The sequence below is a fragment of the Capricornis sumatraensis genome, chromosome 12 (genome assembly GCF_032405125.1).
Source record: "Capricornis sumatraensis isolate serow.1 chromosome 12, serow.2, whole genome shotgun sequence".
Classification (NCBI taxonomy): domain Eukaryota; kingdom Metazoa; phylum Chordata; class Mammalia; order Artiodactyla; family Bovidae; genus Capricornis; species Capricornis sumatraensis.
Window position 1 is genome coordinate 86,890,928 of NC_091080.1, and position 13,773 is coordinate 86,904,700.

A 13,773-nucleotide genomic window follows, 5' to 3' on the forward strand; every position below is an offset into this window, starting at 1 on the left:
GCACATGGGTATTCAAATAGAGAATATAATTCCCAGCTCCGTTGCAGTTAGGCAAGGTCATGTGACCAGATTCTGACCAATGAGATGTGAGCAAAAGTGCCACATTCAACTTCCTAGTCACATTCACCAAAGGAAGTTGCTTGTCTTCCACGTCTCTCTTTTCTTTCCTGTGAGCAGAAAGCAATGGTGTGAGCGTCTTTGAGAACACGGACAGGAACACACACCAGGAATGAAATAACAATATAGAAGGACCTTGGATAGAGCAGCCACACTTTGCCAGAATTACCCTCCTGCCCCTGTTCGGATCAGTGACAGAAAAAGAAACTTTTATTTTTGAGCCACTGTATTTTTGTGTGACTTTGTTCCAGCAGCTTATCCTCTCTATTATCTTATGGACTGGCCTGATATGAATAGCAATACACCTATCTATTTGGGTTATTTACTTATATTAAAGCTCAGCACCAAGAATTGATGCTTTTGAACTGTGGTGTTGGAGAAGACTCTCGAGAGTCCCTTGGACTGCAAGGAGATCCAACCAGTCCATCCTAAAGGAAATCAGTCCTGAATATTCATTGGAAGGACTGATGCTGAAGCTGAAACTCCAATACTTTGGCCACCTGCTACGAAGAGCTGACTCATTTGAAAAGACCCTGATTCTGGGAAAGATAGAAGGCAGGAGGAGAAGGGGACAACAGAGGATGAGATGGTTGGATGGCATCTCCAACTCAATGGGCATGACTTTGAGTAAACTCTGGGAGTTGGTGATGGACAGGGAGGCCTGGCATGCTACAGTCTGTGGGGTCGCAAAGAGTCGGACACGACAGAGCGACTGAACTGAACTTATATTAAAAGGATAGGGACTTCACTGGCTACTTTGCACTTCCAATGCAGGAGGCACCCCGGTTTGATCCCTGGTCAGGGAACTAGGATTCTGCGTGCCATATGGCACAGCCCAGGAGCAAAATTTTTTTTAAGACAAAGAGCACAAGTGCATCACATATAACCTATGGATTGATTCAGGCTGCCTCGCTTCTTTCCAATCACTGTAGCACCCATATATCTCTTGGCTGTTTCTTACAAGCCGCTCTTGCTTACCCTCACGACCAGTGCAAACGTCTTATTGTCAGATCTTGCTTCCCCTTGCCTCCTCTGCCCTGCTCCCTGACCATCAGATGCAACCTATGACAGTTATGACCTTATGACCACGAGAGTAAAGGAGAAGAAAGACAGAGAGCAAAGCGGTTGGAAGAAGAGTTGGTCAGAAAAAGAAGACCTGTGTGTAGCCAAGGCCCTTGGTGTCTATATTAAATTTGCAAACCTTTTTTTGGAAAGGGTGATGCATTTTGTGATTTGCACACTCATTCTTTCTCTTATCAGTTATTTCTCAATCATTCATTCTCTTACAATTATTATCACTTTTTAAGGAATAATTCTCTTCTTCACATCACTGAGCTAACTACCCCATAGTAACTCTTTCTTCTTTTCCCCAGGTTCCTCCATTGACTCATAGCATAGATACCTCTGGTCATCTCTCCTGGAGCAAACAGTCTGGAAAAGGACCTGCAGTCCTTCTCTCTGCCACCTCCCAGCTTCTCAGTGAAGATGGAGTGACTTGAGCAGCCCAGGGTTCTCTGTCCCCATCTCTTGCTCTCTCTCTCTTTGGATAGGCTGGCCTTCAGAAAGCTTTCAGACCCCTCTGCTTCACTTTCTCTACTCAGGAAGCACTGGACCAGCCTGGAAGCCCATAGTCCATCTTCTAAAAGCGGGCCTGGAGACCAATCTCTCTCTGAACTCTTTAAGGGGACTTGGAGCAGGCTCCTTTCACCCTTCTATATCAGTGTGCTCCAGATGGCTCTCATTTGCCAGCATCTCCATCTCTAAACCTAAGGAATTTTGTCCAAACCACAGAAGCCCCCTCTGCCTAGGCAATCACAGAAATAGCATACCCTAGGAGAGTTTCTCCACGACTCAACACCCAGCTCCCTGACCCCTTGGGAGGGATAATGGTAAAGCATGTGCTTTTGCTTCTTTCCCAGAGTTTTCCAGTGGGAGGAAGGCACAGTCTGCCACCAGGATAGCTGGCTTAACAGACGATTGGCCTTCTCCCCTTCCCCATGGAGCCATGATCCACCGGTCCCTCATCTGCTACGTTCGTACCTAAAGAAACTACTGGTACTAGAAGCTTCATTCTCTGTGGAAACTCAAACCATGACAAGCTTGCAGAGGGAAGGCGGGGTTTCTGGGGAAAAGCGTCTACTCTCCAGATTCAAACTCTGCCTTGAGAGGTCACTGCAACACTCAGATGTGGGGGAAGCAGTTAGAGAAACCAACTCTTTTCCCCAGGTTAAATTTAATTCCCAACACAAACCTTCAGTTCAGTTTGGTTCAGTCGCTCAGTCGTGTCCAACTCTTTGCAACCCCATGAATCACAGCACGCCAGGCCTCCCTGTCCATCACGAACTCCTGGAGTTCACTCAGACTCATGTCCGTCGAGTCAGTGATGCCATCCAGCCATCTCATCCTCTGTCGTCCCCTTCTCCACCCGCCCCCAATCCCTCCCAGCATCAGAGTCTTTTCCAATAAGTCAACTCTTTGCATGAGGTGGCCAAAGTACTGGAGTTTCAGCTTCAGCATCATTCCTTCCAAAGAAATCCCAGGGCTGATCTCCTTCAGAATGGACTGGTTGGATCTCCTTGCAGTCCAAGGGACTCTCAAGAGTCTTCTCCAACACCACACTTCAAAAGCATCAATTCTTCGGCGCTCAGCCTTCTTTACAGTCCAACTGTCACATCCATACATGACTACTGGAAAAACTATAGCCTTGACTGGACGGACCTTTGTGGGCAAAGTAATGTCTCTGCTTTTGAATATGCTATCTAGGTTGGTCATAACTTTTCTTCCAAGGAATAAGCGTCTTTTAATTTCATGGCTGCAGTCACCATCTGCAGTGATTTTGGAGCCCCCCCTCCAAAATAAAGTCTGACACTGTTTCCACTGTTTCCCCATCTCTTTCCCATGAAGTGATGGGACCAGATGTCATGATCTTTGTATTTTGAATGTTGAGCTTTAAGCCAACTTTTTCACTCCCCACTTTCACTTTCATCAAGAGGCTTTTTAGTTCCTCTTCACTTTCTGCCATAAGGGAGGTGTCATCTGCATGTGTGAGGTGATGTATATTTCTCCCGGCAATCTTGATTCCAGCTTGTGTTTCTTCCAGTCCAGAGTTTCTCATGATGTATTCTGCATAGAAGTTAAATAAGCAGGGTGACAATATACAGCCTTGACATACTCCTTTTCCTATTTGGAACCAGTCTGTTGTTCCATGTCCAGTTCTAACTGTTGCTTCCTGACCTGCATACAGATTTCTCAAGAGGCAGGTCAGGTGGTCTGGTATTCCCATCTTTTTCAGAGTTTTCCACAGTTTATTGTGATCCACAGAGTCAAAGGCTTTGGCATAGTCAATAAAGCAGAAATAGATGTTTTTCTGGAACTCTCTTGCTTTTTCCATGATCCAGTGGATGTTGGCAATTTGATCTCTGGTTCCTCTGCCTATTCTAAAACCAGCTTGAACATCAGGAGTTCACAGTTCACGTATTGCTGAAGCCTGGCTTGGAGAACTTTGAGCATTACTTTACTAGCATGTGAGACGAGTGCAATTGTGCGGTAGTTTGAGCACTCTTTGGCATTGCCTTTCTTTGGGATTGGAATGAAAACTGACCTTTTCCAGTCCTGTGGCCACTGCTGAGTTTTCCAAATTTGCTGGCATATTGAGTGCAGCACTTTCACAGCATCATCTTTCAGGATTTGAAATAGCTCAACTGGAATTCCATCACCTCCACTAGCTTTATTCATACTGATGCTTCCTAAGGCCCACTTTACTTCACATTCCAGGATGTCTGGCTCTAGATGAGTGATCACACCGTCGTGATTATCAGGGTCATGAAGATCTTTTTTGTACAGTTCTTCTGTGTATTCTTGCCACCTCTTCTTAATATCTTCTGCTTCTGTTAGGTGCATACCATTTCTGTCATTTTTCAAGCCCATCTTTGCATGAAATGTTTATCAGCAATCAAAACTAATATCTCTAAAGCCATCTTTCTAACTCATGTGGCCATATTTCTATATTGAATCTGAACTTTGAAGTGGAGAGATGGGGGAGAATTAATTATCACATCTTAAGATGCCCTCCATACTAGAAAATAATGCAAGAAAAAAAATCCTTCCCTTTATTTCTATTATGTTGGCAACTTTAATAATAAAACAGTGAAGAACTTGCCAAGAGATACAGGCCAAAGCAGGTGAAACCCTCTGAGTCCTCAGTAATGCAATCTTCTCTTGGCAAAATGCCATGAGGATTCATTTCTTACATAAAGGAACTTTATCTCAGCCAATATATATATATATATATATATATTTGTTCTTCAGTCACTAAGTCGTGTCCAACTCTTTGAGACTCTAGACTGCAGCACGCCAGGCTCCTCTGTCCTTCTCTATCTCCCTGAGTTTGCCCAAATTCATACCCACCATACAGATATGTTGTTGTGTGTGTGTTAGTCGCTCAGCCTTGTCTGACTCTGCAAACCCATAGACTGTAGCCTCTGTCCTTGGAATTCTCCATGCAAGGATACTGGAGTGGGTTGCCATTCCCTTCTCAAGGGTATCTTCCTGACCCAAGGATCAAATCCAGGACTCCTGCATTGCAGGCAGATTCTTTACCATCTGAGGCACCAGGGATATGCATGACAGTGAAGCCCTAGTGTCCTGTACAGCTTAGGAAGAGTCCAGAGGGCCCTTCTTCCCATCCTCTGAGGCAGATAGGAATTAACCTTATACAAGTGGAATTGACCCTAAACAATCAGAGAACCTGCATAGCATGGCCTATGGTATCAAGATCTCTGGACATTTATAACTCATGCTTTCCATTGATACACATGTTAAACCTTCTTTAATGTGATTTATAACAAAAGTGAAGTGAAGTCACTCAGTCGTGTCCAACTCTTTGCGGCCCCATGGACTGTAGCCTACAAGCTCCTCCATCCATGGGATTTTCCAAGCAAGAATACTGGAGTGGGTTGCCATTTCCTTCTCCAATGACAAAGCTAGACAATATATTAAAAAGCAGAGACATCACTGCCAACCAAGGTTCATATAGTCAAAGCTATGGTTTTTTCCAGTAGTCATGTACTAATGTGAGAGTTGGACCATAAAGAAGGCTGAGTGCTGAGGAATTGATGCTTTCAAACTATGGTTTGGGGAAGACTCTTGAGAGTCCCTTGGACTGCAAGGGACTCATACCAGTCAATCCTAAAGGGAATCAGTCCTGAATATTCATTGGAAGGACTGATGCTGAAGCTGAAGCTCCAATACTTTGGCCACCTGATGTGAAGAACCGACTCTTTGGAAAAGACCCTGATGCTGGGAAAGATTGAGGCCAGGAGGAGAAGGGGGTGACAGAGGATGAGGCGGTTGGATGGCATCAATGGACATGTTGATTGGATGATTGGATGGTTGGATGATTCAATGGACATGAGTTTGAGCAAACTCCAGGAGATAGTGAAGGACAGGGAAGCCTGGTGTGCTGCAGACCATGGGGTCAGAAAGACAGACAAGACTTAGCCACTGGACAACAACAGTGTGATTTAAATTCAATGTGAATTAAATATCATTACCAAAACTATATAAAACCAATGGTAACTATACAACTATTTCAAACAGCACTCTACTTTCTCCCATTAACCCCAAATTTTGTTGCCCCTTATTCTGTGAAAGTATGGCCTCAGTTGAAAGATATTGTCATCCATGATTTGAGGTGTTCTGAGGATTGTCTCTTGAAAAACCTATATGGAGGTCAGGAAGCGACAGTTAGAACTGGACATGGAACAACAGACTGGTTCCAAATAGGAAAAGGAGTACGTCAAGGCTGTATATTGTCACCCTGCTTATTTAACTTATATGCAGAGTACATCATGAGAAACGCTGGACTGGAAGAAACACAAGCTGGAATCAAGATTACTGGGAGAAATATCAATAACCTCAGATATGCAGATGACACCACCCTTATGGCAGAAACTGAAGAGGAACTAAAAAGCCTCTTGATGAAAGTGAAAGAGGAGAGTGAAGAAGTTGACTTAAAGCTCAACATTCAGGAAACAAAGATCATGACATCTGGTCCCATCACTTCATGGGAAAGAGATGGGGAAACAGTGGAAACAGTGTCAGACTTTATTTTGGAGGGAGGGCTCCAAAATCACTGCAAATGGTGACTGCAGCCATGAAATTAAAAGACGCTTATTCCTTGGAAGAAAAGTGATGACCAACCTAGATAGCATATTCAAAAGCAGAGACATTACTTTGCCCACAAATGTCCGTCTAGTCAAGGCTATGGTTTTTCCAGTTGTCATGTATGGATGTGAGAGTTGGACTGTGAAGAAGGCTGAGCACCGAAGAATTGATGCTTTTGAAGTGTGGTGTTGGAGAAGACTCTTGAGAGTCCCTTGGACTGCGAGGAGATCCAACCAGTCCATTCTGAAGGAGATCAGCCCTGGGTGTTCTTTGGAAGGAATGATGCTAAAGCTGAACCTCCAGTACTTTGGCCACCTCATGCGAAGAGTTGACTCATTGGAAAAGACTCTGATGCTGGGAGGGATTGGGGGCAGGAGGAGAAGGGGACGACAGAGGATGAGATGGCTGGATGGCATCACTGACTCGATGGACGTGAGTCTGAGTGAACTCCAGGAGTTGGTGATGGACAGGGAGGCCTGGCATGCTGCGATTCATGGGGTCACAAAGAGTCGGACACAACTGAGCGACTGAACTGACTGACTGAACTGAGGACTGCAAAGAGTCTGACATGACTGGAGTGACTTAGCATGCAAGCAAGGGGGAACTACCTTTCCTGCACCTGGAAGCTGGCCCTTACTTGCTATCACCATTGAATAAGACCACTTTGAAGATATCATTTTACACTGGTAGGAGAAATTTATCCTCTAAATTTTCTCAATTTGGGCAGAGATCTGTAATATTTCAAAATTTAGAATATTATTTGCCCTCTACCATAGTTCACTTTATAAAGTGAGAATAATTGCAGAACAAGGTTAACAGTATTCAATATGAGCCTGAAGAGAAGAGGAAAGTGCCTCATTCTCAGCTTTTCCATTAAAGTTCCCAGTTCCCACATGAAAACACTTTGTAAGTGGAATACATCAGATGGCTTCAGTTTTCCTGATTGACTTCAGATGGACACATTGTTCTCTCTGCCTAGATTCCAGTTGTTGCTATTCTTGCTTAGTTTTCCTTGCTAAATTATGTTGAACTGTAGACCTCTAGGCTCTTCTGTCCATGGGATTTCCCAAGCAAAAATACTGGAGCGGGTTGCCATTCCCTTCTCCAGAGGAATCTTCCTGACCCAGGGACTGAACCCTAGTCTCCTGCATTGGCAGACAGATTCTTCACCGCTGAGCCACCAGGGAAGCCCATAGATTCCAGAAACTTGGTACTTTATTGATAAAGAATTCCCTTAGACCTTGTGATGGTAAACAATAATACCCCCAAATCCAGTGTTATAATACAACCTTCAACCCAATATATATGTGTTTTATTACACACTCTTAAACATGTAAACATATTTCCTCCCATAAATGTTTGCTGAGCACCCAACCCAACAGGCTACTTTTTAGAGAAAATCAAGTTGACTCTGTAGCACATTTTACTCTGAATTGAATATTTGAAAATGACTTGGTTGGGCTTATCTCTCATATTTCCTCAAAAAAGTGGTTTAAAAAATTAAATCCAATGCTCATATAAGAAAATGTGAATTTTCTTATGTGTATGGAATTATTTTGCCCACAAACAAAAATTTCCTGTCATTAAATTAACATGTGTCATTCATGCAATTCCAAAAAAAAAAAATTTGTCATATATTCTAACATTTTGGTTACAAAGTCAATGAAGAAAAATGCCAACTCAGAGAGAATTTACATTCCAAAAAATAAATGGCACAAGTCTATTTGATCATAAATTTCCATAAGTTAAAACTTAAGGCTATTTAACTCACTTAATATGGTACCCTAATAATCTTTAATGTGTGTCTAGCTAATAGTTTGTGTCCTGAATTTCCACGTAAACTTAGATTCTGAAGATTATGGGGGGAAAAGTCCCATTTCTTTGTTCATGTCAACCAACAGCCTCATGAACATTTACAATATTGTAAATTTAAGTGCACATAATTGAATTCCTGCCCAAGAAGGTGTGAAAAATGTTTAAAATACTGTGTTTGAACACTGACTTGATTTAAGGTATTGTCAGTCTCTGGACAACAATGCATTTTACTTTATTACTTGTTTGAATGAGATAAATAATAGAATGCACACACATGTATTAAGGCTCAAGATAATTACTACTTAACATTGACTTTGTTTTTTTTAAATAAACATTGTAATGAACAGTATGTAAGTAATTAGTCAAGCACATCATGGCCAGTATTTCAGATTATATTTAAGGAATTTACAATTAGGATAAAATCAGAATAAAAATATACACAAATCATATTGCAACTTCAATATCACCACTTTCTCTTAGCAGATATTTCTCAAGCTCTGCTACATATTAGCATATTCTTGTTCATTTGTTTTTAACTTTTTAAATTAATTTACATTTTAAATAGGCATTCCCAAGTGTTTGGATGTGTGTAAATTTCCATTAGTAAATTGAATCTGATATTATTCCATTAAGGCAACACTTTTAAGTAAGATTTTCAAATATGCTTAGGTAATAGAAGGCAGGAAGTATGATATTGAATGCAGAGCCATATGAAATAGTGTTATACTAAACTTCAAGTTACTAAATATGTTTTTCTGATAATAGTCATAACGTCTTTATAACAGTGTGAACATTAGTAACAATGTTCAAAATCTCAAGTCAAGAAGCAAAATCTCAAGTCAAATCTGGGAGAAAAAACAACAACAAAAAAATCCTATCATGTTTTCATTTCATTTCCTACAACACAGGGGAAAAGACCACTGCTTGCAGCAAAACATTGTCATTTAATTTTTGAACACTGGAAACTCAAAGGCAGCTAACCAAGGCAGTTGTGAGTCAGGACTAAAAGGCAAGCTGGGTTCCATTTGTCAAGCCAGGACTCAAGGCATCAGCAAAGGACATCTTCTGATTGGTTCACTCTGAGAGGCTGCCTTTTTCTCATTTGTCCTCCAAAGGTGATGCCTTTTTCTAATTGGTCAGACCAGAGGGTATGCTTTTTCTGACTGGTCAACCTAAAGGGTGCCTTTTTTCTGATTGGTCCATACAGAAGGGACTTTTTTTTTTTTTCTGACTTGCACAGATCTCAGAAAGCCTGGCCTTCCTTGCAAACGTATCCACCAGACCAAGGAGACACTTGTTAAGTACCCATGACACCAGGGGGACCCACCTCTAGAGAAGGGAGGGTATAGACACACAAAACTGATCAAAGAAGACATACTTAGATTCAGAAGAAATAGTAACTTTTGAATTCAATCCAAAGTATGAAATTCAGATAAACTATGCCTTATTTTCTACCTTTTTCTAATTGGTGTGCCCAGAGAATAATGTGCCTGGTGATATTCTAAACAAATTATTTGTCATTCCTTGAAACCTGAGCACTGAACAAATATCTTTGTACCAGAGTCCATTCTCACCACTTCTCTGCTCCTGCTCTGATAGTGGTTCCATCAGGTCCAGCTGTTTTGTGACCCCATGAACTATAGCCCATCAGGCTCCTCTGTCTGTGGGATTTTTCAGGCAAGAATACTGGAGAGGGTTGCATTTCCTTCTCCATGGGAATCTTCCCAACCCATGGATGGAATTCGCATCCCCTGTGTCTCCTGCATTGGCAAGCAAATTCTTTACCACCATGCCACCTGGGAAGCCCTACCACATTTCTCCAACGTATTAAATATCAATTTCTGCAGCTGATGAATATTTATCTCAAACATACAAAAGTCAGAAAGGTATTCAACCAAAAGCAGAGTGGACTGCTGGCCTGAATCTAATGTATTTGAGGATTACTAGTTCTATTTATTTAAAAAATATTTGCAAATCTATATCATGCATGCTTACTGATTTTTAACTCTGGCATTTAGCCAGCCAATTCATGAGAAATTTGGCCAGGTTCTAGGAGTGTTCAAAAGTCTAAGTCTCTAGAGAATTTCAGCTTTGTTTCTGTGAGACCAGCCATTGAATATTTGAAAGTTCAGACCATCGGCATTAATTTTCTCTCTCCGTCTCTCTCTGCCCTCTCCTATCCCTCTCTCTCTCTAATATGAAACTTGCATGAACACACACATAGACGCAACTCTGTGAGCTTAACTTTTCCTAAATTGACCATTCATTTTTGTCATGTTTAAAAAAGAATAGAGAAATATGGTGCTACCTGCAAAGGGAGCTTTTGCGGGTGTTTCTTTAAAACCACTGGCTTTAGGGACCTGAACACGTGGTCCAGGTTTGGACCACTTCTATAAAACTGGGCTGAGTAAAATCCTATGAGATTTTGCTATTATATCACTTTTCCAAGGCCAACACCTCCTCTTACCTTCTCTCCGCCATCCCCATCCACACTGGAATTATGGAAAGTGAGCAGGTTAACCAGCAAGCCATGAACAGAAGACTTCCTTAACCCTTCTCACTCCCCAATACTATACTTGTGTAGTTAAAATTGGACTGATTTGTGAAATCATAATGTGTATTTTCGTTTTAAGCTATTCTTCACAGTAACTTACAAGTTCTGCCTTTTAATTATACATCTGCAGTAATTTCTATCTTTTAAATTGCTCGTCTTTTATTCTTGTATTCTTTTCTTTTTATAATTATTCTCATTTAGAAGTGTTGTATTTTCAGAATATGGTGTGTTGAGCCTTCCATAGGGCCTGACACATGGTAAATTTTTATTCTTGGGTAATTACTTGAGATTTTCCTCTTTCTCTTTGGTGATCTGCAGTTTTCCCATGGTGTGCTTATGAGTGGATTTATTTTTCCTGAGCCTGCATTCTATATGGTGGAGACTGTTCAAGTCCAAAATTCTCAGTTATCACCTCTTCAGATATTTATTCCTTGCCATCCTCTCCATTCTCTTTCCCTAAAAATTCTAACACAGAAATATCGATTCCTGTTCCTTTGTGTCTTGGGTTCATGATTTCTGGCTCATGGTTGACATGTGTTGTGTTTTTATTTCTCTGCTCAAGCATCTTAAGCATGCATTAAAGTCTCTGTCAGATGGTTCTAGAAAGTAGATGTAATATGGATCGAATTTGCATTCCAATGGTTCGTATTCTTAGTGGCATCCCTTAGCACATGATTCAAATGCATGTTGGCGTTTTGGCTTTCAGGTGGTGAGCAGGAAGATTTCTGTCTGTATTTTTGCTCTCCTCCTTCCTGTTCCCCTTCACTCTGCACTAATGGTGCCTCCATCCTGCGCTTCTCAGGATCACAGTTCATACCAGGATTGATGGCATTGCTGGTGTTCACAAGCTCCAGCGGTATTCAGGACACTGCATCCAGCTCCCAAGGGAGTGCTTGACCATGCCACCTGAACTTTATCATCTGTTTTTCTAAGCTCGTAACCCCCACGTCCCTGGGGAATAGCAAGAACAATGATGTTTGAGTCCTTTACAAGAAGGGAGTTCCATTCCAGCTCCTGGCCTCCAGATCCCATTACCCCTCAAGAACCAAACCCTCAAATTTTTATTCTAGTTCTGGTTCTTGAAAATAGCAATCTTGATTTTTGACCCCAGATATGTAACTTTGGCTTCTGGTTTTTGTAGCATATTCATCATTGTCATGTGATTGGAGTAGAAAGAGTAACTTACAATGTGAATTTACTTCAGACGGTAAAGAATCCGCCTGTAGTGCAGGAGACACAGCTTCCTTTTCTGGGCTGGGAAGATTCCCTGGAGACCAGAATGACAACTCACTCCAGTATTCCTGCCTGGAGAATCCCATAAACAGGGGAGCCTGGTGGGCTACAAGTCCATGGGGTCTCAAAGAGCTGGACATGACTGATCAGTGCTTTCACCTTTTTTTATATATTAACTATCTAAATATTACCGACTTTAATCATAAGTGTTTATCAACAAAGATTACATGGAGGAAGCACTAAGGAGTTTGAATCTTTTTTTTTCTGATTATTATGGAAAATAATAGTTCTTACTTCTCTACTGGCCATTTTTTGGCAATCTCTATGACTTTATAAACTTTCCCTAACACCCTAGCATCAATATTGGCTGATTACAGACTAGCCATCACAACTGAGCAGTTTAACATGGTCCGAAGTATTTTTCTAAAGACTTTTTTGGTTGCAAGGGACAGAAACACAACATTAACTATTGATACCATTAAGTTCAAGAAGAGTAAAAATTTCACTGATTCTCAAGGCTGAGAGGAAAATGAGTTTTCCATCTGTTGTCTCTGTTCTCTCAGTAGGTCAGATTCATTCTATCAGAGGGGCTTCCTCTACCAGTTCAGGGGAAAAAAATGATTCTGAAGTCCCAAGGTTTCTGGAGCAGTGAAGGTTTGAAATTTGTCCTCCAGACCCATGTTTAGAAATTCCAGGGAAATGTTCTGATCAATGCAGCTTGAGTCAGTTGATCACCTCTGAGCAAACTGAAAGTGATTGTGGATGCAGAGAGTATAATAACATGGTAGCACTCCACTCAGACAATGTGGATAAAACAGGATGGTGCTGATCGTGGCAGACAAGACAAGAGACTTCCATTATGGCTTTTAAATAAACATAAAAGTAAACAGTATGTTTGAACTCTCGGGAGACAAAGATTGCCACAGTTAGTGTTTGATTCAAGAAGGAGACACCACTGTATATTACATTAAGGATGTAATAGAAGCAATTAGTGGAGAAGGAAATGGCACCCCACTCCAGTATTCTTGCCTGGGAAATCCCATGGACAGAGGAGCCTGGCGGGGCTACAGTCCGCAGGGTCATAAAGAGTCAGTGCAATTGAACAACAGAGGCAATTAGACATTTACAAAGTAATTGGAACCAAGGAAAGAGCTGAGGACACAGAGGCTGGCACTGAACTAACTTTAGGGATAAAATAAGACAATGAATTGTAGAAGTGTTGGGCAATAATTGTTTAAACTACTGAGTCATTTCTTTAGGTAATACAAAGATGAAGAAAGCATCATCAGAAACTTTCTTATTTTCTCTTAAAAAATGATGAGGAAACAGGTGCAGTTGGGGAGTTATTCAAATAAACAAGATACTGAGTAATGTGTGTAACGTGATCAAGGACCAGTGAAATTTTCTGAGCTGTATTTTACATGCCCCACTAATTTGTGTGATCTGGAAGCCTGCTCCCCGTGATAAAATAGACTCTCCATTTCTGTGTGTGCCCTGTGTTTTTTGAGAGTTATTTGTGTCTCTTTCTCCATTGTATGGGACAAAATCAACCTATTACAAGATACTTGCGAGAATATAGAACTATAAAATAAGTATAAAATCAACCAAGGATCAATCTGATCAATGTGCCTATGTTTCAAATTTGAGTTTTCGGGGAGCTTGGGAAAAAGGAAAACATGAATTAGAAATATTTTATCACAGTAAATAAGAATCAGACCATCAAGAAAACAAATGTGGTCAGTACCTGGAAAACATAGTGAGTGTCTCCATGAGAAAGTAGAAATATAAGGAATAAAATTTACTTCAGCTAATAGTAACTGAAGACTAGATATAACATTTATCTTGGAAAAGAAGGAAGGCTGAAATTTTATTGAGCAAAGAGTCAACCA